Below are 6,373 nucleotides of genomic sequence, written 5' to 3'. Positions count from 1 at the left end.
AGAAGGTGTGAAAGTGAAGGCCCAAGATGGAAGGAAAGCCTCTCTCTGATGGGTGGCTCTTGGCACGTACCCTTTTGGTCTGTTTCTTGGGTGGTGATGAGATTAAAATGATGTAGTGAAAAGAGCTTCTCCTTGCTTTCTTTTTCTGTTGATTCTTCTTCTTGGTTTTTTTTTTCTTTCTTTTTTTTTTTTTTTGTTTGGTTTTTTTGTCTGAGGTTTTTTGCAGGCAAAGGAGATCTTTGGGGTCACTGAAGAAAGGACCCTGCAGATCCTGGAAGTACTCAAACAGGTTGTCCAGAGAAAGCTGGGGAGGCACCAGGCACAGAAGTGTTCAAAGGCTGGGTTGGATGGGTCTTTGAGCAAGCTGGGCTAGTAGGAGGTGTCCTAGGCCATGGATTGTCCTTGGCCATGGGTTGGAACTAGATGATCTTTAAGGTCCCTTCCAACCCAAACCATTCCATGATTCTTTTTTCTCCCCACTCCTTGCTGTGCTGCAAAAGCCACCCCTCTGGTGGGTGGGTGTTTGGTTTTTTTTTTAAATCCAATATAAGCAAAGGAAAAAGACTTTGAAACTAGAGAAGAGCAGATTTAGATTGGATGTTAGGAACAAGTTCTTTACTATGAGGGTGGTGGAACACTGGAACAGGTTGCCCAGGGAGATGATTGAGGCCCCATCCCTGGAGATATTCAAGGTGAGGCTCAACAGGGCTCTGAGCACCCTGATCTAGTTGAGGATGTCCCTGCTGACTGCAGAGGGGTTGGACTGGATGAGCTTTGGAGGTCCCTTCCAACCCAGACCATTCTATGATTCTGTGACGTTTCCTTCCAGCCCCATGTTCTCACATGTGGGGCTCACATCCCACTCAGGCCTGGCATAGGGAATACCACTCACAGCCACTGTGCTGGCAGGGATGTGGTGACAGCCAGGGCAGAGTGGGGGCTGGCAGCTCTCATGTGGTAGGGTCATAGCATGGGGACAGAGCGTGGGACTGTTCTTCCTGCTTGCCTCAGCACTCCTGTGGTGTTTGTCCCTGCAGGTGCTGCTGGTATAGTGGTGGTGCTGATCCTCAGCTGCTGCCAGGCTCTCCAGTCCTCTGCTCTCCCCTTCTTGTGGCTTTGCTTTTTAAGGTCCCTTCCTCCCCTTCCTCCCCTTCCTCCCCTTCCTCCCCTCTTGTTTTTCCTATTTCCCCTCTTTTTCTTTCTTGTGTTCTCAAGCTGGGTTCTTAGGACATGGCAGAGCCCATGTGACACCTTGGTGCCCATTTCCCCACCGTAAAGCTGCTGAGCCTGATGCTGACATCAGCAAGGTTTGAGAGGTGGAAAAAATGTCCCCAGAGTGCTCAGTCCCTTTGGTTGTGCAGTGATCAAGAGGAGGACTGGGGCTGGGGTCAGGCCTGCCTCTGTTTTGTTCCCAGGGAAGGCAGAGTGCTCAACCTGGGAGCTAGACACCCCCCCCACCCCTCCCCAGCACTGTGGGAGGGAAAGGGGCTCATGTGTAACCCCATCTTTGATCAGGCAAGAAAAGAGAGGAGTTCTGATGAATTCTGGCTGTGGAAAAGGAAAGTTGAGAGCTACTGCTCCACCATCCCCAGTGACAGGACAATGAGCAGTGGACACAGACTGGAACCCAGGAGGTTCCACGTAAACATTAGGAAAAACTTCTTCCCTTTCAGGCTGGCAGAGCCCTGGACCAGGCTGACACCTATATTTTATAAACAATTCCAACTATTTTCCAACACTACATATATATATACTACTTTTTTCACATCTAACTCCTTTTATAATTTCACTAATTCAACATCCTACCAACCCCCACCAAACATTATTCATACACCACCAACAATATCCCCAAAAAACATTATCATCATCTTCAATCATCCTTAAATTATAACAACCTTCAATATTCAATCATCACCCATTCCCTACCCCTATCTCATTTATCATCTCACCCCATACCCCCATCCACATTTCCATCCAACTATTTCAATCATCTCATATTCCTATCTCCATTTCCTTCCACAATCCACCCTCACCACACACACCCTCCATTCCCACTATCATCCCTTCAAATAAAACCTAAAACTTTACCATCATATCTTCATATCCATAAAAAACCCTTCATCTTTATCATATATCTACACCTTATACACAATCACATATCCCCATTATTAATTTCACTCTCATCATCCTTCAGTTAATTTATTAAATTCAAATTTTAAACATTTAATAATTCAACTTCAATAAATTAACCAATCCATTTCTCCTTCTTCATCTCATCTATACCAGCCCTTAACATCTGATCCCCCCCAAAGTAGCACCACACCCGCATAAGCGTCCGGCCCTGTTCGTGATCCCCACACAGATACCCTCCGGACGCCAGTCCCCTCGGGCCCTCTCGCAGGTCTCCCAAAAGCAGCCCACCAGCGACTGACCTTCCAATCTACTCCACCCAACTCGCCAGCGCCACGGGCCGAACAAACGTGCCTCCTCTCCAGGACCCTTTAGCCCTCGGAGGCACGTAAGTACAAGAGCGATGCTCCGCGACTGGCCCGCCCTCTCCCCCTCTCTCCCCAGCCTGCGTGCCCAGTGACAGGGCAAGGGGCAATGGGGACAAAGCAGAAGGCAGGAGGTTGCACGTAAGGACGAAGGGCTCTGCTGTGAGGGTGGCAGAGCACTGCAGCAGGCGTTCCAGAGAAGTTGTGGAGTCTCCTTCTCTGGAGGCATTCCAAACCTGCCTGGACGTTGTGATCCTGTGCGATTTACTCCTGGTGCTCTTGCTCTAGCAGGGGAGCTGGACGAGATGATCTGCAGAGGTCCCTTCTCACCCCCACCATGCAGTGACTTCACCAAGCTCCTGTTCTGAGCAAGAGGGAAGCTGCTCTTCAGCAGGGAGGGCTGGGACGCGGCCGGGCTCTGCTCCCCGGGGCGGGATTTCACAAGGCACACCCCTGGGGCGGGTGGCCTTGGCTGAGGCTTCTCTCCTTTTCCCCCGGCAGTCTCTGCCGGTGGCTTGTGGCTCAAGGCAGCGAGGAGCAGCAGCCTTCACCTTTTTCTTCTTCACAGAATCACAGAATGTTAGGGGCTGGAAGGGACCTCGAGAGATCATTCACTCCACCCCCCCTGCCAGAGCAGGATCACTTGGACCAGATCACACAGGAACACATCCAGGCAGGTGTCAAATTCATCTCTGGGGAGGAAGACTCCACAACCCCCTTGGGCAGCCTGTTCCAGTGTTCTGTCACCCTCACAGTGAAATAATTCTTCCTCCTGTTTCCATGGAACTTCCTATGCCTCAACTTCCACCCAGTGCCCCTTGTCCTGTCATTGGGCATCCCTGAGCAGAGCCTGGCTCCATCCTCTTGGCACTCACCATTCACCTGTTTATAAACATGAATGAGTCTCCTCTCAGTCTCCTCCAAGCTAAAGAGCCTCAGCTCCCTCAGTCTGTCCTCATAAGGCAGATGTTCCACTCCATCATTTTTGTGGCTCTGCACTGGACTTTTTCAAGCACTTTCCTGAGGTCCTTCTTGAGCTGAGGGTCCCAGAACTGGACACAGTATTCCAGATGCAGCCTCACCAGGGTAGAGTAGAGAGGGAGGAGAACTTCTCTGGACCTACTGACCACAGCCCTTCTAATCCACCCCAGAATGGCATTTGCTTTCTTGGCCACAAGAGCACATTGCTGGCTCATGGTCAACCTTCAATCCACTTCCTGTAGTCCTGTTAGAGACTCTACCCAGAAGCTGGCCAAGCTATAGGGAGCACTCTTCATCTTGTGTCTCTTCCTTGCCTTGCATCTTCAGACCTGGGTGATTCAGGAGAAACCTTAACTGAAAAGGCTTCCAACAGTCACAAGAAGAAATATTTCCATGTTTTGTTTTTTTTTTTTTGTTTGGTTTGGTTTGGTTTTAATCCCCTCTAACTGCAAAAGGACAACCAACCTTAGGAGGTGGTGAAGTTCAGCTCACTTAACTCCATGGCATGAGCAAGCCTGACTCATGAGAGTTCTGATGGTTAATAGTTACTGGCAGTCCTGGAGTGCAGGACCTCTCCAGAGAGGACTTGTGAAGGTCTTCAAAGCAGCCAAAGCCTGTCCAAGCCAGCTTAAACTGTGGGGCCACACCTAACCAGGGCTCAAAGTACCACCTGGGATCTCTCATCTGTCAAAGTCCTAGGACTAAGACACTTTGTACCCAAGTCCCTGCTCCAACAGAGGCTTTCATCTGGGAAATGCCCTCCTACCTTACCTCCTACCAGGGCTAACATCCTTCCTTATTTGTAGGGTTCTCTCACTCCATCTTCTAACCAAGGAAGGAAATCCCAGGCAGAAGTCCACTACAGTGTGACCTGGACTGGCTATCTAAGATGTCTGGAATCAGTGGTTATTAGCTGGATCTTGGCTGGAAGTTCTCTTTGTTTGTCCAGGCAGCACCACTCCTGCTGTGTCACTCCAGTTTCCTTATCTCAGCCTGGACTTTGGACAGCAACCAGGACTGCAGCCGTTTAGGAAAGGAGGAGCTGTTTATGACTATCATCATAGAATGGTTTGGAGGGACCTCCAAAGGTCATCCAGTCCAACCCCTCTGCAGTAAGCAGGGACATCCTCCATTAGATCAGGTTGCCCAGAGCCCTGTCCAGCCTGACCTTGAATATCTCCAGGGATGGGGCCTCAACCACCTCCCTGGGCAACCTGTTCCAGTGTTCCACTACCCCCATAGTAAAGAACTTGTTCCTAAATTACAATCTTAATCTACTCTTCTCTAGTTTGAAGCCATTGCCCCTCCTCCTATCACTGCAGGCCTTTGTAAACAGTCTCTCTCCATACTTCTTGCAGGTCCCAGGTACTGGAAGGTTGTTATTAGGTCTTCCCAGAGCCTTCTCTTCTCCAGGCTGAACACCCTCAGCTCCCTCAGCCTGTCCTCGTTGCAGGGGTGCTCCAACCCCCTGATTATTTTCATGGTCCACCTCTGGACCTGCTCCATCAGGTCCTTCCTGTATTGAGGGCTCCAGAGCTGGACACAGTACTCCAGGTGAGGTCTCACCAGAGCAAAGTGGCAGAAGTCACCTGTCTCAGCCTGTTGGCCAGGCTTCTTTTGATGCAGCCCAGGATGCCATTGGCCTTCTGGCCTGCAGGTGCACATTGCTGGCTCATGTCCAGCTTCTCATCTACCAGCAACCCTAAGTCCTCTTTTGCTCTCAATCTCATCATCCCCCAGCCTGGACTGAGGATTGCCCAAACCTAGGTGCAGGACCTGGCACTTTGCCTTATTGAACCTCATGAGCTTCTTCTCAGCCCACCCCTCCAGCCTGTCCAGGTCCCTCTGGATGCCATCCCATCCTTCAGACTTATCAACCACACCACTCAGCTTGGTGTCATCAGCAAACTTGCTGAGTCAATCTCATTGTCTGTGTCATTGATGAAGCTATTAAACAGCACATGTCCCAGTGCAGACCCTTGAGGGATGCCTCTTGTCACCCATCTGCAGCTGGACATCGAGCTGTTGACCACTACCCTTTGTGACCATCCAGCCAACTCCTTATCCACTGAGCAGTCCACCCATCGAATCCATACCTCTCCAGTTTAGAGAATGATGTTGTGGGACGCTGTGTCAAAGGCTTCACGGAAGTCCAGCTAGAAGCCATCTGTTTGTCTTCACTTGTCCACTGATGTGATTACACCATCACAGAAAGGCACCAGGTTGGTGAGGCAGGACTTGCCCTTGGTGCAGCCATGCTGGCTGTCTCCAATCGCCTCCCTGTCCTCCAGGTGTTCCAGGAGGAGCTGTTCCCTGCTCTCCCCTGGCACAGAGGTGAGGTTGCTAGGTCAGTAGTTTCCACAGTGTCCTCTTTTTTTACCCTTTATTGTATCATGATCATCCAGCCTAGGGCAGCTCAAGAGCTGATGGAAATGCAGGCAAAAAGCCCTGGCAGAAACCAGGCTGCTTTGCTTGTCTCAATCCCAGAAAGCTTCGCTCTGGTGGATCTCTGCTCAGAAAACTCCTTGTGCTCCCAACCCTGTGACTAGTGTGGCTGCCAAGTTGGAACAAGGAGCCAATGCCTGCCTTTAATTAAAGGTTTTAACCAGGCAGCATGGGCAGAGAGGGCACAGGCTGGGTTAGGTAACCACCCATTCTTTCCCTGGCCTCTGAGAAACCAGCAGAGCACTCTGCTCAGCAGCCACAGGGACAGGAGAGCTTTCTTCTGTCCCTGCACATCTGGCAGGAACTTAGAGGAAGGGGCAGCCTGTCCCTGCCTGGGCCTCAACAAGCTGGCCAGAGAAAGTTCCCTCAGTGCTCACAGGGAAAGCAGCACAAAATGTCTGCTGCATTTCTCTTGCTCAGACTACAAAGAAATGTTTGGGTTATGAGATTTG

This window comes from Indicator indicator, chromosome 2 (genome assembly GCF_027791375.1).
Source record: "Indicator indicator isolate 239-I01 chromosome 2, UM_Iind_1.1, whole genome shotgun sequence".
NCBI classification, from domain to species: Eukaryota; Metazoa; Chordata; class Aves; order Piciformes; family Indicatoridae; genus Indicator; species Indicator indicator.
This window is presented reverse-complemented; position numbering follows the sequence as displayed.